This window comes from Oncorhynchus nerka, linkage group LG25, assembly GCF_034236695.1.
Source record: "Oncorhynchus nerka isolate Pitt River linkage group LG25, Oner_Uvic_2.0, whole genome shotgun sequence".
Classification (NCBI taxonomy): Eukaryota; Metazoa; Chordata; class Actinopteri; order Salmoniformes; family Salmonidae; genus Oncorhynchus; species Oncorhynchus nerka.
This window is the reverse complement of record NC_088420.1, coordinates 23,224,888-23,249,833: the sequence shown is the minus strand read 5'-3', so window position 1 is coordinate 23,249,833 and position 24,946 is coordinate 23,224,888. Positions and strand designations below refer to the sequence as shown.

The 24,946-nt window shown below is 41.6% G+C and overlaps 1 protein-coding gene and 1 long non-coding RNA gene across 2 annotated transcripts in view; one reads left to right on the top strand and one right to left on the bottom strand.

Moving 5' to 3' along the window:
- Window positions 1-491: 491 nt before the first annotated feature.
- On the bottom strand, window positions 492-6,194 carry LOC135564512 (uncharacterized). Its single transcript, XR_010461095.1, has 2 exons — window positions 4,967-6,194; window positions 492-1,108 (listed from the first exon to the last, which is right to left on the bottom strand). It is a non-coding gene; the product is annotated as an uncharacterized LOC135564512 (long non-coding RNA).
- A 5,254-nt stretch (window positions 6,195-11,448) lies between these two features.
- The window catches only part of LOC115109242 (protein strawberry notch homolog 2-like), a 114,198-nt gene continuing 100,700 nt past the window's right edge, over window positions 11,449-24,946 (top strand). The window contains 1 exon segment of the mRNA XM_029633943.2: window positions 11,449-11,610. The gene's annotated coding sequence lies outside the window, so the exon portion shown is untranslated.

Below are 24,946 nucleotides of genomic sequence, written 5' to 3'. Positions count from 1 at the left end.
GAAATAATGGTGTACAAAAGAGCAGCAAAGTAAATAAAAACAATATGGGGATGAGGTAGGTAGATTGGGTGGGCAATTTACAGATGGACTATGTACAGCTGCAGCGATTGGTTAGCTGCTCAGATAGCTGATGTTTAAAGTTAGTGAGGGAAATGTAAGTCTCCAGCTTCAGCGATTTTTCAATTCGTTCCAGTCACTGGCAGCAGAGAACTGGAAGGAAAGGCGGCCAAAGGGGGTGTTGGCTTTGGGGTTGACCAGTGAGATATACCTGCTGGAGCGCGTGCTACGGGTGGTTGTTGTTATGGTGACCAGTGAGCTGAGATAAGGCAGAGCTTTACCTAGCATAGACTTATAGATGACCTGGACGAATATGTAGCGAGGGCCAGCCGACTAGAGCATACAGGTCGCAATGGTGGGTGGTATAAGGGGCTTTGGTATCAGAGTCGTGTGTATAGGTGGCAGGGAAGTCAGGCTCAGGAGAGTCAAACGGAGTGTAAATGGAGTCTTTTAATATAAGTCCACTTAACATGCTCCAAACACTAAATACGTACAGACATAAACGAACATGGGTATGAGGACCCGTCGCGCACCTATACAACATAAAACAACACTTGACATAAAACAATCTCTGACAAAGACATGAGGGAAACAGAGGGTTAAATACACAACAGGTAATGAATGGGATTGAAAACAGGTGTGTGGGAAGACAAGACAAAACCAACGGAAAATGAAAAATGGATCAATGATGGCTAGAAGGCCGGTAAGGTCGCCCACCGAGCACTGCCCGAACAAGGAGGGGCAACAACTTCGGCAGAAGTCGTGACAGTACCCCCCCCCCCCCTGAAGCCGGCCTCAGGGACGACCCGGAGGGCGAGGTGCAGGGCGATCTGGATTGAGACGGTGGAATTCTTTTAACATGGAAGGATCTAACATGTCCTCCACCGGAACCCAGAATTTCTCCTCCGGCCTGTACCCCTCCCAGTCCATGAGGTACTGAAGGCCCCTCGCCCGACGTCTCGAATCCAAAATGGATCGAACAGAGTACGCCGGGATCCCCTCGATGTCTAGAAGAGGCGGAGGAACATCACGTACTTCAGCCACCACCGGCCTGAGGAGAGACACATGGAACGATTGGTTAATATGGTAATGAGTGGGCAGTTGTAATCTATAACATACCTCGTTCACTCTTTTCAGGACTTTAAATGTCCAGGGGACAGGGTCAATGATGGTGTGTGGGAAGACAAGACAAAACCAATGGAAAATGAAAAATGGATCGATGACGGCTAGAAGGCCGGTGACGTCGACCGCCGAGCACCGCCCGAACAAGGAGAGGCAACGACGTGACAAAACTGATGGCACTGTGATAGACTACATCCAATTTGCTGAGTAGAGTATTGGAAGCTATTTTGTAGATGACATTGCCGAAGTCGAGGATTGGTAGGATAGACAGTTTAACTAGGGTAAGTTTGGCGGCACAGTGTCCAAAGAAGGGCCAGATGTATACAGAATGGTGTCGTCTGCATAGAGGTGGATCAAGGAATCACCCGCAGCAAGAGCGAAATCATTGATATATACAGAGAAAAGAGTCGGCCCGAGAATTGAACCCTGTGGTACCCCCAAAGACTGCGCCAGAGTTCCGGAAAACAGGCCCTCCGATTTAACACACTGAACTCTATCAGAGAAGTAGTTGGTGAATCAGGCTAGGCAGTCATTTGAGAAACCAAGGCTATTGAGTCTGCCGATAAGAATACGGTGATTGACAGAGTCGAAAGCCTTGGCCAGGTCGATGAAGACGGCTGCACAGTACTGTCTTTTATCGATGGCGGTTATGATATTGTTTAGTACCTTGAGCGTTGCTGAGTACCTCACTCAGTACCAGTACCAGTCAAAAGTTTGGAAACACCTACTCATTCAAGGGTTTTTCTTTATTTTTACTATTTTCTACATTGTAGATTAATAGTGAAAATGTCAAAACTATGAAATAAAACATGGAATCATGCAGCAACCAAAAAAGTGTTAAACAACTTCTTCAAAGTAGCCACCCTTTGCCTTGATGACAGCATTGCACACTCTTGGCATTCTCTCAACCAGCTTCATGAGGAATGCTTTTCCAACAGTCTTGAAGCACTTGTTGGCTGCTTTTCCTGAGCACTTCTTGGCTGCTTTTCCTTCACTCTGTGGTCCAACTCATCCTAAACCAACTCAATTGGGTTGAGGTCGGGTGATTGGGGAGGCCAGGTCATCTGATGCAGCACTCCATCACTCTCCTTGGTCAAATAGCACATACACATCCTGGAGGCGGGTTTGAGTCATTGTCCTGTTGAAAAACAAATGATAGTCCCACTAAACGCATACCACATGGGATGGCGTATTGCTGCAGAATGCTGTGGTAGCCATGCTGGTTAAGTGTGCCTTGAATTCTAAATAAATCACTAACAGTGTCACCTGCAAAGCAAAGCACCATCAAATCAAATTAAATCAAATGTTATCTGTCACATGCGCCGAATACAACAAGTGAAAACCTTGCATGTGCTGACTACCTTCCAGTGAAATGCTTACTTACAAGCCCTTAACCAACAATGCAGTTTTAAGAAAAAGAAGTGTTAAGTAAAAAATAGAAGTAACAAATGATTAAAGAGCAGCAGTAAAATAACAAAAGCGAGGCTATATACAGGAGGTACCGGTACAGAGTCAATATGCAGGGGGCACTGGTTAGTCGAGGTAATTGAGGTAATATGTACATGTAGGTAGAGTTACAGTGACTATGCATAGATAATAACAGAGAGTAGCTGCGACAGAGTAATCAATATTCTGGGTAGCCCTTTGATTCAGATGTTCAGGAGCCTTATGGATTGGCGGTTAAAGCTGTTTAGAAGTCTTTTGGACCTAGACTTGGCGCTCCGGTACCGCTCGCCGTGCGGTAGCAGAGAAAACAGTCTATGATTAGGGTGGCTGGACTATTTGACCATTTTTAGGGCCTTCCTCTGACACCGCCTGCTATAGAGGTCCTGGATGGCAGGAAGCTTGGCCCCAATGATGTACTGGGCCGTACGCGCTACCCTCTGTAGTGCCTTGTGGTCGGAGGCTGAGCAGTTGCCATACCAGGCAGTGATGCAACCATGCTCTCGATGGTGCAGTTGTAGAACTTTTTGAGGATCTTAGGACCCACGACAAATCTTTTCAGTCTCCTGAGGGGGGAATAGCCTTTGTCGTGCCCTCTTCACGACTGTCTTGGTGTGTTTAGACCATGATAGGTTTGTTGGTGATGTGGACACCAAGGAACTTGAAGCTCTCAACCTGCTCCACTACAGTCCCGACGATGAGAATGGGGGTGTGCTCGGTCCTACTTTTCCTGTATTCCACAATCATCTCCTTTGTCTTGATCATGTTGAGAGAGAGTTTGTTGTCCTGGCACCACACGGCCAGGTCTCTGACCTCCTCCCTATAGGCTGTCTCATCATTGTCGGTGATCAGGTCTACCACTGTTGTGTCATCAGCAAACTTAATGATGGTGTTGGAGTCATGCCTGGCCATGCAGTCATAAGTGAACAGGGAGTACTCCTCTGAACAGTTGATGTTGAGATGTGTCTGTTACTTGAACTCTGTGAAGCATTTATTTGGGCTGCAATCTGAGGTGCAGTTCACTCTAATGTACGTATTCTCTGCAGCAGAGGTAACTCTGGGTCTTCCTTTCCTGTGGCGGTCCTCATGAGAGCCATTTTCATCATAGCGCTGATGGTTTTTGTGACTGCACTTGAAGAAACTTTCCAGATTGACTGACTTTCATGTCATACAGTAATGATGGACTGTTGTTTCTCTTTGCTTATTTGAGTGGTTCTTGCCATAATATGGACTTGGTCTTTTACCAAATAGGGCTATCTTCTGTATACCACCCCGACCTTGTCACAACACAACTGATTGGCTCAAACACATTAAGGAAAGAAATTCCACAAATTAACTTTTATCAAAGCACACATGTTAATATAAATGCATTCCAGGATACTACCTCATGAAGCTAGTTGAGATAACGCCAAGAGTGTGCAAAGCTGTCATCAAGGCAAAGGGTGGATGATTTGAAGAATCTCAAATATAAAATATATTTTGATTTGTTTAACAATTGTTTGGTTACTACATGATTCCATACATGTTATTTCATAGTTTTGATTTCTTCACTATTATTCTACAATGTAGAAAATAGTAAAAATAAAGAAAAACCCTTGAATGAGTAGGTGTGCCCAAACTTTTGACTGGTACTGTATATATTCCAGAGAGGTGAGAGAAAATCTGCAAATACGTTTGGTGTCAAAGACATGTTCTTATATGGTCTGTCTGAATTCACAAGCCTCTTTTGACCTCCCGTTTATTAACAAAGTATTTTTGACCTATCACCATATAATCTGAATTTCACAATTTACATGCGTGGGTTTCAGGTGTGGAAAGTCAGAGTTGGCCAATCTTCAGACAATTGGAATTCACACAAGCCAGGGTATTACTTGTTTCCACAAGATGTCAATGTGTCAGAAATCCATGTGTATGAATTCATAGATCTAAGTCACATGAGCTGATAGTGCCCTCAAGCTGTAGCAAAGATTTTAACACTGTTCAACTGGATCGTTGAGTATGGAGCCTACATTAGAATGAATGACTGCCATAAATCAGTCTAGAGGGTTTAGTCTGCAAAATATTTGCTCATAGTTCCACATAGACTACAACTTGTGAATATGACTATTTATGAATAAAAAAAAGTTCCAAAACACATGTAAAAAGAGCACATTTGGGAAGAATGGCCTTTGATTCAAATCTCATACGTTGATTTTATTATGGTGCATAAGGAACAAAAACAATGCTTTAAAGCTATTGATTGTTTGAAGTCTACTACCCTAAAAAAAATGTATAATTGTATAACTTTATAAGACATTTAAATGATCCGATAGGTAGACAATAAGACATGAAATCATTGACTTACTCTTGGAACTCTGGAGTTGTGTTCATGCAGTGAAGGACAACAAGGGCAGTCAGAGAAAGCAAGAACATCTCTCCATCTCTTCAACTGCAGATGAAACATACGAAGGGTCCTTGGAGAATCAATAGCACTGACCAATGTAAAGAAAAACAAAAGTGGAATACAACTGCCATTTGAATCAATTATCTACTATATGATCTAATTACCTGTCTTAAGAAAAAAACATTCATAATTGAACTATTTGCCAAAAACATATCCAGGCAATAACTTTAAAAGTCCTAACAAAATAGACAGAATCTCAATACAAAATTTGAAAGAATATGTACCCCACTGAAAAAGACAGCAATTCTTACTGTATGGCCACTTGTTTGGGCCATGGATTAATGAAATTATGGCTACCTTGGGCAAACACAGTATATGTACAAGGAAATAATGAACTAGAGACAAATGAGACTTTGGGGTAAATTACACAATTCGGGTTCATCAGGGATTTACATAGGTTGCATAAAATGGGGTCATTTACGACGTGCTTCTCAAGTCACATTCGTGTGTTAAGCAATGTGTGGGCCAATATGGTTTATACAATGTAGGCTACATTATTGCACATACAGGATAGGCCTACTCTCTATTTTGTTTGACCTAATTTCAGATTGAACACATTATATACCTAGGCTATAAATGATGTGTGTTTTTTTTTTTTTGTAAGAAGAAGTTGCATGTCTTAAAGAAATTATTAACTGTGCCAATCATCAAACAGGCCTAATGGGCATTACATGTGCTTGCACATTTCTTCCAGCAGAGAGGGCCAAATTCAAATTTACAGTATGCAAACAACAAACTATCATTTTCAGTGTAGTTTATAGGCTGTGCTACAATGATGCAAGATAGGTTATGTGTGGGGACAACACATGATCTATTTGATTACAAACTATTCAAATATGTCAGGAAAAGTAGTTTCCTTGCTTATATTCGGTTTGTATCATTGCACTTGATAGGTGGCTTTAATATTTAATGAATGGGAAGTAACTCAATGCGCACAGAGAAAGGGTATTGGTGTAATAAGGAAATCACAGCAGAAATTGAACTTTGGCAGCTGTGAACAAGAACAGGCAAATAAACACATACCGTAATATTATAAACCATTGGGATTGAGGTCTCTGTATACATACAGTTGAAGTCGGAAGTTTACATACACTTAGGTTGGAGTCATTAAAACTCGTTTATCAACCACTCCACAAATTTCTTGTTAACAAACTACAGATTTGGCAAGTCGGTTAGGACATCTACTTTGTGCATGACACAAGTCATTTATCCAACAATTGTTTACAGACAGATTATTTGTATCACAATTCCAGTGGGTCATGAGTTTACATACACTAAATTGACTGTGACTTTAAACAGCTTGGAAAATTCCAGAAAATTATGTCATGGCTTTAGAAGCTTCTGATGGGCTAATTGATATCATTTGAGTCAATTGAGTCCAGGCCTACCTTCAAACTCAGTCCCGTGCTTGACATCATGGAAAAATCAAAAGAAATCAGCCAAGACCTCAGAAGAAGAATTGTAGACCCCCACAAGTCTGGTTCATCCTTGGGAGCAATTTCCAAACACCTGAAGGTACCACGTTCATCTGTACAAACAATAGTACGCAAGTATAAAAATATACCGCTCAGGAAGGAGACGTGTTCTGTCTCCTAGAGATGAATGTACTTTGGTGCAAAAAGTGCAAATCAATCCCAGAACAACCGCAAAGGACCATGTGAAGATGCTGGAGGAAACAGGTACAAAAGTATCTATATCCACAGTAAAACAAGTCCTATATCGACATAACCCGAAAGGAAGAAGCCACTGCTCCAAAACCGCCATAAAAAAGCCAGACTATGGTTTGCAACTGTACATGGGGAATAAGATCGTACTTTTTGGAGAAATGTCCTCTGGTCTGATGACACAAAAGTAGAACTGTTTGGCTATAATGGCCATCGTTATGTTTGGAGGAAAAATGGGGAGGCTTGCAAGCCGAAGAACACCATCCCAACCGTGAAGCACGGGGGTGGCAACATCATGTTGTGGGGGTGCTTTGCTGCAGGAGAGACTGGTGCACTTCACAACATAGATGGCATCATGAGGAAGGACAATTATGTGGATATATTGAAGCAACATCTCAAGACATCAGTCAGGAAGTTAAAGCCTGGTCGCAAATGAGTCTTCCAAATGAACAATGACCCCAAGCATACTTCCAAAGTTGCGGCAAAATGGCTTAAGGATAACAAGGTCAAGGTATTGGAGTGGCCATCACAAAGCCCTGACCTCAACCCTATAGAAAAATGTGTGAGCAGAACTGAAAAAGTGTGTGTGAGCAAGGAGGCCTACAAACCTGACCCAGTTAGACCAGCTCTGTCAAGAGGAATGGGCCAAAATTCACCCAACTTATTGTGGGAAGCTTGTGGAAGGCTACCCGAAAAGTTTGACCCAAGTTAAACAATTTGAAGGCAATCATACCAAATACTAAATGAGTGTATGTAAACTTCTGACCCACTGGGAATGCAATGAAAGAAATAAAAGCTGAAAGAAATAATTCTCTCTACTATTATTCTGACATTTCAGATTCTTAAAATAAAGTGGTGATCCTAACTGACCTAAGACAGGGAATTTTTACTACGATTAAATGTCAGGAATTGTGAAAAACTGAGTTTAAATGTATTTGGCTAAAATGTATGTAAACGTCTGACTTCAAGTGTACATGAGGGAAATGAGGAGAGATCATAACCATCCCATTTGGATTGTGATCTTTAGAAAATGTCATTGGACCTGGAAAATGGAGATATGCATTGTTGATCTATCAAAACACTATTACACAACACAATACCCAGAAGTGAGCCAGAAATCATTTGAGCTACAAAATGTCCGTCCCTGTTCCATCCTGTTTGTTATCATTGTTGGATAATCTTTCATTTGGTTTGTAAAGGACTTACTGGCATCTGTTTTAATGTGCAATCTAAACTTTATACCCCAATCCAGGCCCACGTTATTATAATTGCTGAAACAGAAGCAAGTACAAAAGTAAGAGGTGATACACCTCTGTCCAGACAAAGCAATGTGCACCTTGTCTGTCCCTTGTTAATTGGTCTCTATTAACCTCACCCTGTAATTCATTCTAACCCTTTGTTGGGAAAATGGGTACTTTGTTCAAGGAAGGCTGTGTTTACTGGAAACAATTGGACCTCTTCCAGTTGCATCATTCAATAACTCAGCAGCCAAAATGACAGAAACCAGAAAATGATACACACACAGCTCCTCTGTTCATCGAAATCTGCTTCTTAGTTTACCTTAATGGGAATATAAATGTATTAATATTATGGGCTAATTATGGTTTCCATGTTTGTATTGATGCTGAATTAACATTTAATTTTGTTCAATGTACAGTATAGGCATATGAGGCTACTTTGTACAAGATTATTATTATTTGGTACAGAGATTACTTTTTTGTGTGGCTCTGTTATTGCTTTAAGGAAGCTGAATCAGGTGTAATGGTGTAACACTTTTTTTGTGTTTATAGTAAATATTTTCTAAACTCTATTTTCTTAAAACTGCATTGTTGGTTAAGGGCTTGTAAGTAAACATTTCACGGTAAGGCGCATGCGACACATAACATTTTATTTGTCTGTAGCCTATTTTGAAACCAAAGGAGAGGATGTGAGAGCCATGTCTGACAACACCCAAGCCTTGGTCACAGCCTAGTCAAACAAGCCTTGGTCCCAGCCTAGTCAAACAAGCCCTGGTTGGTCTCAGCCTAGTCAAACAAGCCTTGGTCCCAGCCTAGTCAAACAAGCCCTGGTCTCAGCCTAGTCAAACAAGCCTTGGTCCCAGCCTAGTCAAACAAGCCTTGGTCCCAGCCTAGTCAAACAAGCCTTGGGCTCAGCCTAGTCAAACAAGCCTTGGTCCCAGCCTAGTCAAACAAGCCTTGGTCCCAGCCTAGTCAAACAAGTGACCACTGGCCATGTACCAAAGGACAAGCTGATCTGGCCATACTGGGGTCCAGCCATTATGAAAACTTCTGAGACAAATACTTTCCCATTTACTATACATAATTTGAAAATCACATCCAATGATATAGGCCAAGCTATAGCAAAAGTGAACTTAGTAAAACATTATTGAAGTTTAAAAACAGCCGGAATTGAAAGTACTATTGTTGATGATGGTATTTGTTTTACTCATGTAGCTATAGGCCTATTCAAAATAGCTGAGAATGTTACGAAGGTGGGCGATAGACTGTGGTTCAGTTGGCTAAATTGTATTAAATGCAATTGGTGGCTATGTTTATTGCTGTACATTCTGTACTCACTTATCTATTTATTTTGTTTTAAATCGTCAGTAACTTCCGCAGGTAAGAAATACTGTTTGCGATCCACGAGCTTCAAGCCACCATTGCCGCGTTCAAAACAACTGGGAACTCGGAATTCAGAAATCTCCAATTTCGACTTCAGTGCGTTCAAGAAGACTGGGAAATCGGGGGAAATGCTCCGACTGGAGAACGATCAATTCAATTCAATGGGCTTTATTGACATGGGAAACATATGTTAACATTGCCAAAGCAAGTGAAGTAGATAATATACAAAAGTTAAATAAACAATAAAAATAAACAATAAACATTACACTCACAGAATTTCCAAAAGAATAAAGACATTACAAATGTCATATTATGTATATATACAGTGTTGTAACGATGTGCAAATTGTTAAAGTACAAAAGGGAAAATAAATCAACATACATATGGGTTGTATTTACAATGGTGTTTGTTCTTCACTAGAAAATGGCAACAGGTCACAAATATTGCTGCTGTGATGGCACACTGTGGTATTTCAACCAGTAGATATGGGAGTTTATCAAAATCGGATTTGTTTTCAAATTCTTTGTGGATCTGTGTAATCTGGGGGAAATATATGTCTCTAATATGGTCATACATTTGGTAGGAGGTTAGGAAGTCCACCTAATTTTGTGGGCAGTGTGCACATTGCCTGTCTTCTCTTGAGATCCAGGTCTGCCTACTGTAGCCTTTCTCAATAGCAAGGCTATGCTCACTGAGTCTGTACAGAGTCAAAGCTTTCTTAAATTTTGGTCAGTCACAGTGGTCAGGTATTCTGCCAATGTGTAGTCTCTGTTTAGGGCCAAATATAATTCTAGTTTGCTCAGTTGTTTTGTTAATTCTTTCCAATGTGTCAAGTAATAATATTTTTGTTTTCTCGTGATTTGGTTGGGTCTAATTGTGTTCATCCAACTCCGGCGCTCGGACATCTTAGAGCTCTTTTTTTATTTATTTTTTTATTTTTATTTATTTTTATTTTTTTATTATTATTATTATTTTTTATTAACAACAAATCAATACATAAAGCACATGAGGGAACACAAGCATACATAGATTACAAACAATGGACAATCGAGCTAGGGGGTACAATATCACATTACAATTACACAAGGACCTTAAGGGACATGCATATACTTACAATTCTAACAGCTTTTTTGTTAGTAGAGCATTTAACCGTCTTAAAATACAGTTCAATTTCTTTTTGTAGGATACGAAAATGTGGTTTTCTGTTTGTAAATTTACATTTGTGTATATGAAATTTGGCCAAAAGAATAATGAAATTAATTACATAAAAATGATTCCGCTTATTTCTATTGTATGTAAAGAATCCAAACAGTACATCTCTCCACAATAGTGTAAAATCTTCATAAATGTGTTCAATTATAAACCTACTGATGTCTTGCCACAGTTTTCTTACATGCATACAATGCCAAAAAAGATGCACAACTGTTTCTGGGTGGTCATTACAAAAGGAGCAATTTGAGTTGATGTTTTCCTTAAACTTCTTCATATAGTGGTTGGCAGGATAGTATTTATGAATAATTTTAAAGGAAACTTCCTTAATTTTGTTAACAAGTAGGTATGTTTGTGGCAACATCCAAACTTTTTTCCAACAGATATTATCAATAAATCCATTCCAGTAAGGCATGACATAAGGTATAGATACAACATCCTGCTGAAACAAGGATCGTATCGCTCTGTTGTTGAATGGACCAAAAGAGAAACAAATCTTTCCTACTGATGAGTCAACAGGGTCAATAGAAGGTAGGCTCTGAGGGTCAGGTCTTGACATGTTCCTGAATAACATAGCAACACCTCATCTTAGAGCTCCGACTTTCCGATCTGAAGATCGCTGACGTCATTATTTGACCGCGTATTTTCCGAGTTCCCAGTTTCTTGAGTGCACCATGAATGAGCACCATCACTGATGCTGCATTCATATACTAGTCGGAACAAGGCAACTCGGAAATGTACGACTCGCTAACTGGTTTTAGTTATACACGTGCCGCATTCAACCAATTAGCAAGTCGTAAAGTTTCCGAGTTTCCTAGTTCCGACTAGCAATTGAACGCGGCAGGAGTATCCCACTGTGTGACATACCGAGTGACGACAGCAGAGGAAATATCTGCTTGCAAATGATGGCGGCGTCTATCAGGAAGTGAAGGAAACAACTGAAAATAAAAGTTGGACCAAATTCCTTGTTTTGGTCCATTTAAAGCAATAATTTGATTTGAAAACATAACTGCGAACGGATCTTGTATTCAGAATAAGAAACACATTCGTGGTAAGTTTAATTTCAGCTTTTCGTAAAGCGTAAACACGGCGTGAACGACACATCGTCAGCTAACCTTAGCTATCAATCCCCTGCTCGATCGACTCAAGACTTCTCAAGCAGCTTGAGCAACATAGTTAGCTTGGTAGCCAGGCAAGCTAATAGTCGTCGCACTTCGATAGCATCTATTTGTTTAGCTAGCTAACGTTGGTGAACGTGTAGCTAAGTGGTATTTAACGATATTTTGAATGCTACTGAAAGATTGCTGTCAAATCTATGTTTTTGTTTTGTAGTTTTCAATCTTCGTTTAACTATCGTTATGTCTAGCCAGCCGCTAATGCTAGTTCGCTACGCTTTTGGTACTAACTAGTTATCTCAGAGAGTACCTTGGCTTGGCTAGTGGTAGCTAGCTAGCTATCTCTGCCTTTGTATCAAAGATTTCCCCTAAATATTTTTGTACTGCTTAGTTAGTTAGCCTAGCTAGTTCCCGGCATTGTAGCGACATGATTTGTCATCAAAGCAACTTTATTTTATTTATCGGACATGCATTTAAAGACAACCTTAACTATATTTGTTAGATATCTGGAAAGTATTTTAAATAACTATAGTAGCTAGAAAGCGAACGTTATAGACTTCGTGTAAACACAAGCCGTGGTATTGTTGGCTATTACGCTAACCATACATGTAAAGCCTTTACTTTACTAAATAACTGCGTTCGTTTTTTAAAATTAAGTGGCTAGCTAGGTATTGCGTATTTGAGTGATCGTCGGTTGAACCTTTCGTTATGTAGTTAACAGAATACACAACAGGTTTTCCCCATTGAAAGTATACCTTTTTTTCATAGTGATATTGATAGCCCTCACATCCCCGTTTTTCTTTCCTAATCCTTTCTGAATCAGTGGACAGTGTGACCAGCTTTTCTTTTAATGTAAACTTTTGAACTCTAATTCACATTACATTTAACATCTCTCTTTTCATAGCTAGTACTTTTGATAGGTTGGATATAAAGTAGTCAACCATATCCCAATAGAATATAGATGGATAAGGCTCAGATGGAAAACAGACGTTTTTAGAATTTATTTCAATTTGTTACATGCAAACCCACACAGAATTATGGAGTTGTGAGGTGCATGATAAGTCACTGGCAGTCAAAGGCAAGGCAGCACATCTCTTGTTTGGCTGAAAGACCTTTCTATGTGAATGTGGCATGTTTAGGGCCATGGGCACTAGCAGGCATATGGACTCTAGTCACAATGCAGTTCCAGACCTGTCTGCAGGGGTTTTTCTGGCTCAAAAGGGGGCTTAGGTAATGGGTGTGGTCGGAGCAGCTGAATTTTAGAGGCCCCCATCTTGGTAACACATTGAAAATTTGTGGAGCTGAGGGAAAATGTTGTCGTTTTAAGCTCATTCCCTGCCATTCTACATATTCTATCATGGAGCTGAAAGAAAATGTTGCTGTTTTAAAGAACATTTCCTGCAATTCTATGCATTTTGCTTTGGCTAATGCTGTTTTCTTTTGCTCTAACATAGTAACAAAATCTGCTAAATTCATTGTTTTGGGGATTTTCAATTCTCTCTGACTGTAGCTTTTATTTGTGATTGTTAGTTCTCAAAGATCATATTATAAAAAAAAAAAAAAAGATCTCATTATCATCTACATACTCTCTATCTGGCTTTATCCGTTTAAGTTTATACTGAAAGCATTTTTCCATCCCTAATTTTGATAAAACATTTTTACCCTGTTTGGACTTGTGAAGAGGGGAAATGTTGACACATGCATTGTGCTGAAGCTTTGTGTGTTATGAGAGGGGAGTGGGGAAGAGCAGGAGGCGATGCATGTGTCATTGTAGCTTGCCTGGATTGTAGATCACTGACAGCTGTGAGGAGGCATTGACCCCTTAAGCTTTAGTCCTGCTTGTCTGAGTATTATGTGCAACTGCAGTGTAACTTTATAGGCCTAGCTGTAGAAATGTTAGCTCTTGTGTCTGCCTGGCATGATACCACAAGTGTTTTTTATGGCTGGCAGTTGAGATTATCTTGATTCCTTGTAGGCACAAGTAAGGATAATTGCTCATGAAGAAATCAAATGACCGTTCTCTTACAAATCTGTAGCCACTTCACAATTTCTTCCCAGCAGAGTACAATTGCCTTCGATGCCTGCAGGCTAGTCAGGGAAAATGCTAACGTTGGCAGAGGTTGCCATGGTAGTTTTTCCATGGTCATTTCCCCTAGTGAGGGATGCTATTTGCTGATTGCCAGTTGAATATGCTGTGTTACTGAGCTTCCTGTTTATCCACCATGGCCGAGGGGAGCGAGATAGAGAAGGGTTAGAAATTCATGACATCAAGGCCAATGACCACCTCTCTCGCTCCCCACGGCTACTGGAGCTTAATGGCAACACACAGGCTCTTTAACTATCATGCAGGAATATGTCTACTGAATGAAAACCACAAGCTTCCCCCCTCTCCTTGCTGGCGGCAGTGCACCCCAGAGCTCGATCAATAGACAGCTGTTCACTTCGTGACATGAGTTGACATAAAGTCAGGAGTGTAATAAATAAAATAAAAAAACTCTACTCCACTGTTCTTATTTTGTCACATCCTGTGAAAAATGGGTATTGACAAAAGCAAATGGATCTTACATAAATAATAAATGCTAAAAGTTGACTTCTTTGTATTGAGCATACAGTGGGGCAAAAAGTATTTAGTCAGCCACCAATTGTGCAAGTTCTCCCACTTAAAAAGATGAGGCCTGTAATTTTCATCATAGGTACACTTCAACTATGACAGACAAAATGAGGAAAACAAATCCAGAAAATCACACTGTAGGATTTTTAATGAATTTATTTGCAAATTATGGTGGAAAATAAGTATTTGGTCAATAACAAAAATGTATCTCAATACTTTGTCATTGCCAACAAAGGGTATATAACAGAGGTCAAACGTTTTCTGTAAGTCTTCACAAGGTTTTCACACACTGTTGCTGGTATTTTGGCCCATTCCTCCATGCAGATCTCCTCTAGAGCAGTGACGTTTTGGGGCTGTTGCTGGGCAACACAGACTTTCAACTCCCTCCAAAGATTTTCTATGGGGTTGAGATCTGGAGACTGGCTAGGCCACTCCAGGACATTGAAATGCTTCTTAACGAAGCCACTCCTTCATTGCCCTGGCGGTGTGTTTGGGATCATTGTCATGCTGAAAGACCCAGCCACGTGGCATCTTCAATGCCCTTGCTGATGGAAGGAGGTTTTCACTCAAAATCTCACGATACATGGCCCCATTCATTCTTTCCTTTACACGGATCAGTCGTCCTGGTCCCCTTGCAGAAAAACAGCCCCAAAGCATGATGTTTCCACCCCCATGCTTCAAAGTAGGTATGTTGTTCTTTGGATGCAACTCGGCATTCTTTGTCCTCCAAATACGACGAGTTTAGTTTTTACCAAAAAGTTATATTTTGGTTTCATCTGACCATAAGACATTCTCCCAATCTTCTTCTGGATCATCCAAATGCTCTCTAGCAAACTTCAGACGGCCTGGACATGTACTAGCTTATTAAGCAGGGGGACATGTCTGGCACTGCAGGATTTGAGTCCCTGGCGGCGTAGTGTGTTACTTATGGTAGGCTTTGTTACTTTGGTCCCCGCTCTCTGCAGGTCATTCACTAGGCCCCCCCGTGTGGTTCTGGGATTTTTGCTCACCGTTCTTGTGATCATTTTGACCCCACGGGGTGAGATCTTGCGTGGCGCCCCAGATCGAGGGAGATTATCAGTGGTCTTGTGTGTCTTCCATTTCCTAATGAATTGCTCCCACAGTTGATTTCTTCAAACCGAGCTGCTTACCTATTACAGATTCAGTCTTCCCAGCCTGGTGCATGTCTACAATTTTGTTTCTGGTGTCCTTTGACAGCTCTTTGGTCTTGGCCATAGTGGAGTTTGGAGTGTGACTGTTTGAGGTTGTGGACAGGTGTCTTTTATACTGATAACAAGTTCAAACAGGTGCCATTAATACAGGTAACGAGGACAGAGGAGCCTCTTAAAGAAGAAGTTACAGGTCTGTGAGAGCCAGAAATCTTGCTTGTTTGTAGGTGACCAAATACTTATTTTCCACCATAATTTACAAATAAATTCATTAAAAACCCTACAGTGTGACTTTCTGGATTTTTGTTTTCCTATTTTGTCTGTCCTAGTTGAAGTGTACCTATGATGAAAATTACAGGCCTCATCTATTTAAGTGGGAGAAGTTGCACAATTGGTGGCTGACTAAATACTTTTTTGCCCCACTGTACAAACTAACATTTAGGCTTCCATAGGATGTAGTTCTAGATAATCTTATGTTTATAAATGTATTATAACCAAAATACCAATGCTCATTAATGTCTTGCTGCTAGGCTGAGTGAGTTGATCCACAGCCTTGCTTCCGGTCACTGTGCCTCAGTATGGGGGTGCTACTCTACTGCTCCCCTCCCCTGCGTCAGCAAGTGCACTCCAGCGCTACCCTTTCTGCCAGAGCTCTGAAGGGCACAAGGCTGTGTTGTTGAGCGCAGCAGGGACAAGGAGCAGGGCGTGTGATTTAATGCACCCAAACAGCGCTCTCTTTTTTACAGTCAGCTCACTGCTTCCCCTGACATGGACTTTTTGTGCTGTGCTACCACCACTCTTTCCCCTCAATCCAGAGCTAGTGATAAATCTAATTTATAGCTTCTGGGCCGATTGGAGCAAGAGTGAAAATGTAGTGGAGGAGGAGCAGAGAGAGGTGGGGGGAGTCAGGAATGGGTAATGAGTTTGACTGTTCCTGTCTTTCCTGGACTCTGGCCTTCATTAGGTAGGCTTATGGTTCATGTATTAAACATGAGCTGGTAGAGCCATGGTTCTTGCAGGAAAAAAGGGCATACTGTTCCGACTACACAGTCTGAGGCGACACATATAGCCTATGGTTGGCTATGTTCTATGTGTGTCTCGGCCACATGAGCCATTCTGAAGATGATTAAAATGCAGAAGAGTGCTCAATGCTGTGCCTTTCAGTAGGCTGAGGAGTGTCAACATCCTTCTCTGGAAAGGCAAACATTGTAATTTCAGCATGGAACTAATCCAGCAAGGAAATATTAGGGCAATATTAACAACCACATTAATGGATGAAGATGATTCTGTCATTGTCCAAGCTAGCCTAGGTTGTGGGTAGTGAAATGTAAGATTTCTATTTTAAAACATACCAAGCTGCAAATCTGGTACTTATGAAGTAGGCTACCTGGAAATGTATTCATAGCATAAGTAATATTTGTATTCATAAATAATAAAAAGTGTGTTTTGCATCTACTCAGAGCATTCCCACGAGTAACTACAGAAATAGATGATTAGCTGCCATTTCTGAATTTCTTATCAATTATGTTTATGAAAACTGCAGAGCTTGGCTGTTTCGTTAGTAGTTCATTAATGGAGAAAGATTAGACACTGAGGTATCGAGTGTAGTGTTGCTGGTTGAGAGGATGGTATTTATTGTGTGCATGGTTTCAGTCAACTCGTTTGGAAGTATAACCTGGTCCCGGATCTCTGTGCTTTATCTTTATCCTCTGCGTGACAACGACAGACACTCGAGTTGTCTTAAGGAGAACTCACCAGACCGATTTGTTTATATTATTTTGTTTTGCTTGCCTTGCATGGGTAGATTTTGCAATCAACACCTCAGTTTATTCCTCACATCCTCCTCCCAAATCCGAACACACTCCTATCACAAAGTTACGCTCAGCACGTCCGATGCCAGCTTCCGTTGTTGACAAAACGTGTTTTACTAGCCTGAGTTACAAAACTATGCACCACCATTCATTTCTTTTTACTTTGTGAATTTTTTACAAACATTCAAATTAATTGTGTGTTTGGTGTAGACTTACCTTGGCCTGACGGTTTTTCATAGCCGTGTAATTCTCTCTCGGACAAGTTGAGAATTCCCTGTCAAGTAGAGAGACACTGAAGCCCAGCTAGCCTTGCTTGCCTCCAACCTCGAATGGAGGATGCTAACAAATGTTTTCAATGCTGCAGGAGCTGTGTTTATTTTTGCTTTATTCTGGGACAATGTAGACTGCCTGGACTTTCAATGTAGCAACTGTTTGCTTGCAGAGGACTACAAGGGAGAAGTGGCTGCTTTTAGCAAACAAGTAGCGAACTTACACAAGCTACTGGGGATTCCATGCCTGCCTACTTTTTCTTTCTCTTCTTCCCCATTAGCCGGATGCCGCTCTGGCCTGGTGGAAGTGCCGCCGCCGTTTTCCGGTCCGGGCTTACCTTTCCGGTCCGGGCTTACCTTCGCCAAGGGCCTCCTTGGCGAAGGTAAGCCCGGACCGGACCCAGGCGAGAAACTGCTTTGCGGTGCCTTCTTCCCTGGGGGCTTCAGATTCTAGATCGGACCCGGAGGTACCTGCTTCTTCGTCCTCTGTTCTGTCTCCCTCCAGAGGCTTCTACCTCGGGTTGTCCTGCCCATTCATCATCCACGATGGATACTACAGCTGGCTCAGGTCCATCGGGCCCCACCGGCCTTCGTTCCTCAAGGGGTTTGCGGAACCACTCAAGACGAAGCATAGCCGGACCTCTTCGACCATTGCACCAGCTGTTGTCATTGGCAGCTTCTAAGGTAAAAGACACCTCTGTTCCCCGGACAAAAACCCTGTGTTAACTTGGAGCACAAGTACAGGACATCACAAGGCTGCTTCCGACCGTGTTGCAAACGCTGCCGGGAGCTGACGCTGTTGTAGTCCATGTGAGGTCAAATGTCATTAAGAGGGCTAGCTCGGAACTGCTGAAAAATGATTTTAAATCATGGATTTTTGCTTTCAAAGATCCCAAAAAGCGGCCAATTATTTCATGTCCGGTACCATCGATGTGAAAGATTCAGTAGGCTTCTGGCATTACACACCTGGCTAAAAGATTACTGTAGCTCAGTTGGAATAACTTTTATAGGTAACTTTGACACCTTCTGGAAACAGAATTTGCTCTACAGAAATAGTCTATCCAAATCATCTTGTCTCCTGGACTCTGTCCACACATTTTGAAGGCTGTCTTGAGACTGACTTATCAATGACCCAAGCCCAGATCAGTAATCCATACGATTGTGTCGCTGAGTGGTAGTAATCCTGCATCAAATGTAAATTCTCCTAGGGGCGTTGGCAGTCACAATGTAAGTAACCTAATTTGCGCCCCCTCAAACTCTCCTGAATGCCTCTACAGCTATTGTATACACTGAACCATAATTATACTGTTAGCACGGAGACTGTGTGCCCTAGTAGGAATTCAACTGTGGTCACCTCACCCTGCACTATCAGCTCAAACATAAATAACATTGTTACGTCTACTTCTGCTAAGCATCCCAGAAAATAGCTAAAAATAGCCCACATTAACATATTTAGCATAAGAAAAAAGGTTAATTAAATCAATAAATTACTACTAACAGATGATTCATATTCAGACATTTCTATTCTGATCTCTGAAACTTACTTAGAAAATACCTTTTGATACAGTGGTAGCGATGCATGGCTATAACATCTACAGAAAAGACAGAAATGCCCTTGGTGGCAGTGTTGCGGCCTTTATACAGAGCCAAATTCCTGTAAAGCTTAGAGATGATCTCATGCTAAATACTGCTGAAGTAAAATGGCTACAGGTTCACCTGCCGCACATAAAGCCCGTTCTTGTGGGAAGCTGCTATAAACCACCAAGTGCTAAATCTGTATCTGGATAATACACTATATATCGACTGGTCAATAAGCTGTTGGTAGACAGAGATTTTCTTTAGTCGAGCAGTTGCATATTTATATTTTTTTCTCCCCGTGGTGCACAAGACACCTGTGATTTGCACCTGTCTCTGTGGAGACACAGTCCATCACTCTAAGACATGTGATACTGAACTTGTATGTGGTTATATTATGTAAAAATAATGGTAACTCTAAATATTATTTTATAACAAATGAGCTTTCTCCCGCGTTGGATAACGCTGTTCTGAAACAATCTCTAGTGCCTTTCCCTATGTTGCTATGTGCATAATATCAAAGTTAACCAGCATATTAAGATTGAGCAGCAGCAATGAGGAGGAAAACGCCCTTGCCTTAGCTTAATTTTCTAAGAAAATTGAGGAGAGACGAAACCCCAACTTAATTAGGTCTATAATCAATAGCCTAACTGTTAACTGGCTTTCAATATACAGTATCAGTCAAATGTTTGTCTTTAATTTTTTTTTTTTTTTTTTTTTATAAATCTTTCTCCAATTTGTAAGTCGCTCTGGATAAGAGCGTCTGCTAAATGACTTAAATGTTAAATGTTTATATTTTCTACATTGTAGAATAATAGTGAAGACATCAAAACTATGAAATAACACACACATATGGATTCATGTAGAAACCAAAGAAGTTTTAAACAAATCAAGCAGTGCAAACCACTGCTTTTAATTATGGTAAAAGCAACCTGAAACATAACCGAATACAAACAGTGTAGCTATTCCCTCAGCAAGGCAATCAAACAAGCTAAGCATCAGTATAGAGACAAAGTAGAGTCGCAATTCAACAGCTCAGACACGAGACATGTGTCGGGGTCTACAGTCAATCACAGACTACAAAAAGAAAACCAGCCCCGTCGGGGACACTGATGTCTTGCTCCCAGACCAACTAAACAACTTCTTTGCCCACTTTGAGGACAATACAGTGCCACTGACAAGGTCCGCTACCAAAACCTGCGGGCTCTCCTTCGCTGCAGCCAATGTGAGTAAAACATTTAAACGTGTTAACCCTCGCAGGCTGCCGCTCCCAGATGGCATCCCTAGCCGTGTCCTCAGAGCTTGCGCAGACCAGCTGGCTGGTGTGTTTACGGACATATTCAATCAATCCCTATCCCAGTTTGCTGTTCCCGCATGCTTCAAGAGGGCCACCATTGTTCCTGTTCCCAAGATAGCTAAGGTAACTGAAATAAACGACTATCGCCCTGTAGCACTCACTTCCGTCATCATGAAGTGCTTTGAGAGACCAGTCAAGGATCATATTACCTCCACCCTACCTGACACCCTAGATCCACTCCAATTTGCTTACCACCCCAATAGGTCCACATATGACGCAATCCCACTGCACACTGCCCTAACCCATCTGGACAAGAGGAATACCTATGTAAGAATGCTGTTCATCGTTTACGCTGAGCTATTCAATACCATAGTACCCTCCAAATTCGTCATTAAGCTCGAGACCCTGGGTCTCGATCCCGCCCTGTGCATCTGGGCCCTGGACTTTCTGACGGGCCGCCCCTCAGGTGGTGAGGGTTGGAAATATCTCCACCCCCCTGATCCTCAACACTGGAGACCCACACGGGTGCGTTCTCAGTCCTCTCCTGTACTCCCTATTCACCCATTACTGCGTGGCCATGCACGCCTCCAACTCAATCATCAAGTTTGCAGACAACACTACAGTGGTAGGCTTGATTACCAACAACAACGAAACGGCCTACAGGGAGGAGGTGCGGGCCATTGAAGTGTAGTGTCAAAAACTGAAATGGTCCACCCACACAGACAGCATGGTGAAAAAGGCGCTAGAGCGCCTCTTCAACCTCAGGAGGCTGAAGAAATTTGGCTTGTCACAAAAAACACTCAAACTTTTACAGATGCATAATCGAGAGTATCCTGTCGGGCTGTATCACCGCCTGGTACAGCAACTGCTCCGTCCACAACCGTAAGGCTCTCCAGAGGGCAGTGAGGTCTGCACAACGTATCACCGGGGGAAAACTACCTGCCCTCCAGGACACCTACACCACCCAGTGTCACAGGAAGGCCAAAAAGATCATCAAGGACAACAACCACCCGAGCCACTGTCTGTTCACCCAGCTATCATCCAGAAGGCGAGGTCAGTATAGGTGCATCAAAGCTGGAACCGAGAGACTGAAAAAGTGCTTCTGTCTCAAGGCCATCAGACTGTTAAACAGCCATTAACAGCCACTAACATTGAGTGGTTGCTGCCAACATACAGACTCATTCTCTATCCACTTTCATAATTAATCATTGGATGTAATAAATGTATCACTAGTCACTTAAACAATTCCACTTTATATAATGTTTACATACCCTACATTATTCATCTCATATTTAGTATTTGATACACTGCTGATTTTGCAGGCTTTCCTACTTACAAAGCATGTAAAGGTCTGTAAGTTTTATCATGGGTATACTTCAACTGTGAGACGGAATAAAATTTTAAAAATCCAGAATCACATTGTATGATTTTAAAGTAATTAATTTGCATTTTATTGCATGACAGAAATATTTAATCACCTACCAACCAGTAAGAATTCCAGCCCTCACAGACCTGTTAGTTTTTCTTTAAGAAGCCCTCCTGTTCTCCACTCATTACCTGTATTAACTGCACCTGTTTGAACTCGTTACCTGTATAAAAGACACCTGTCCACACACTCAATCAAACAGACTCCAACCTCTCCACAATGGCCAAGACCAGAGAGCTGTGTAAGGACATCAGGGTTAAATTGTAGACCTGCACAAGGCTGGGATGGGCTACAGGACAATAGGCAAGCAGCTTGGTGAGAAGGCAACAACTGTTGGCGCAATTATTAGAAAATGGAAGAAGTTCAAGATGACGGTCAATCACCCTCGGTCTGGGGCTCCATGCAAGTTCTCACCTCGTGGGGCATCAATGATCATGAGGAAGGTGAGGGATCAGCCCAGAACTACACGGCAGGACCTGGTCAATGACCCGAAGAGAGCTGGGACCACAGTCTCAAAGAAAACCATTAGTAACACACTACGCCGTCATGGATTAAAATCCTGCAGCGCACACAAGGTCCCCGTGCTCAAGCCAGTGCATGTCCAGGCCCGTCTGAAGTTTGTCAATGACCATCTGGATGATCCAGATGAGGAATGGGAGATGTTCATGTGGTCTGATGAGACAAAAATAGAGCTTTTTGATCTAAACTCCACTCGCTGTGTTTGGAGGAAGAAGGATGAGTACAACCCCAAGAACACCATCTCAACCAGGAAGCATGGAGGTGGAAACATCATTCTTTGGGGATGCTTTTCTGCAAAGGGGACAGGACGGCTGCACTGTATTGAGGGGAGGATGGATGGGGCCGTGTATCACGAGATCTTGGCCAACAACCTCCTTCCCTCAGTAAAGGGCATTGAAGATGGAAACGGAATTTGCTCTACAGAAATGATGGAGTCCATCCAAATCATCTTGTCTCCTGGACTCTGTCTACATGCTTTGTAAGTAGGAAACACTGCCCATTTTGCAGGTTATCAAATACTTGTTCTCCCCACTGTATATACTGTACTCTATACCATCTACTGCATCTTGCCTATGCTGTTCGGCCATCGCTCATTCATATATTTATATGTACATATTCTTATTCATTCCTTTACACTTGTGCGTATAAGGTAGTTGTGAAATTGTTAGACTACTTGTTAGATATTACTGCATGGTCGGAACTAGAAGCACAAGCATTTCGCTCACTCACATTAACATCTGCTAAACATGTGTATGTGACCAATAAGATTTGATTTGACCTGAAATTATTTTCCAACAGTCTTGAAGGAGTTCCCACATATGCGAAGCACTTGTTGGCTGCTTTTCCTTCACTCTGCTGTCCAACTCTTCCCAAACCTTCTCAATTGGGTTGAGGTCGGGTGATTGTGGAGGCCAGGTCATCTGATGCAGCACTCCATCACTCTCCTTCTTGGTAAAATAGCCCCTACACAGTCTGGAGTTGTGTTGGGTCATTGTCCTGTTGAAAAACAAATGATAGTCCCACTAAGCGCAAACCTTATGGGATGGCGTATTGCTGCTGAATGCTATGGTAGCCATGCTGGTTAAGTGTGCCTTGAATTCTAAATAAATCACTGACAGTATCACCAGCAAAGCACCCCCACACCATCACACCTCCTCCATGCTTCACAGTGGGAACCACACATGCGGAGCTCATCCGTTCACCTACTCTGCATCAAATTTGTACTCATCAGACCGAAGGACAGATTTCCACCGGTCTGTCCATTGCTCATGTTTCTTGGCCCAAGCAAGTCTCTTCTACATATTGGTGTCCTTTAGTATTGGTTTCTTTGCAGTAATTTGACCATGAAGGCCTGATTCAAACACATTCTCTCATGAACAGCTGATGTTGAGATGTGTGTTACTCAAACTCTCTGAAGCATTTATTTGGGCTGCAATTTCTGAGGCTGGTAACTCTAATGACCTTATCCTCTGCAGCAGAGGTAATTCTGGGTCTTCCTTTCCTGTGGCGGTCTTCATGAGATCCAGTTTCATCATAGCACTTGATGGTTTTTGCAACTGAAGAAACTTTCAAAGTTCTTGACATTTTCCGGATTGACTGACCTTCATGTCTTAAAGTAATCACGGACTGTTGTTTCTCTTTGCCATTTTGAGCTGTTCTTGCCATAATATGGACTTGGTCTTTTACCAAATAGGGTTATCTTCTGTATATCACCCCTACCCTGTCACAATATAGCTGATTGGCTCAAACGCGTTAAGACGGAAAGAAATGAACTTTTAACAAGGCACACCAGTTAATTGAAATGCATTCCAGATGACTACCTCGTGAAGCTGGTCGAGAGAATGCTAAGAGTGTGCAACGCTGTCATCAAGGCAAAGGGTGGCTACTTTGAAGAATCTTAAATATAAAATATATTTAGATTTGTTTATCACTTCTTTGGTTTCTACATGATTCCGTGTGTGTTATTTCATAGTTTTGATATCTTCACTATTTTTCTACAATGTAGAAAATAGTAAAAAAATTAAAAACCCTTGAATGAGTAGGTGTTTCCGAACTTTTGACTGGTACTGTATATTTAATGAAATAAGACCGATCTTGCATCTGTTGCCTGTTTGAGTGTTTGTTTAATATCCTACTGATTCCGTGAGCACCTAGCCTAATGCAATGGCAAAATGTCAGAGAAAGCAATTTCATAGATAATGCTTTTTAAAATGTTTTGCTATGCTGTAATAAAGGCGTACAGATATTTTTGCATTAGAACAGGCTGGTATTACTTAATGTATTTAGTGTTTACACTGTTCCAAACAGGCAGAAAAATAATATTGTAATTTAACAGCACCTGTTTGTGTCATGCACGCAGCTCTCGCTCCTATACCCTCTTTTTCTTGATCTCCTTATTGTTATTATTATTATCATCATCATTATAATAAGTAATGATTAGTAGGCTTTGCCACAGGAGATGCTAGAGCGCGAGGGGATAAGGACATTCCAGATGGCCAAACCCTCCCCTAACCCAGTAGCTAAGATGGGGAGAAGTCTGCTCATAATAAAACACTGCTCTGCCTTCTTAACAAGGCAGGTCCTACAAGCCCTAGT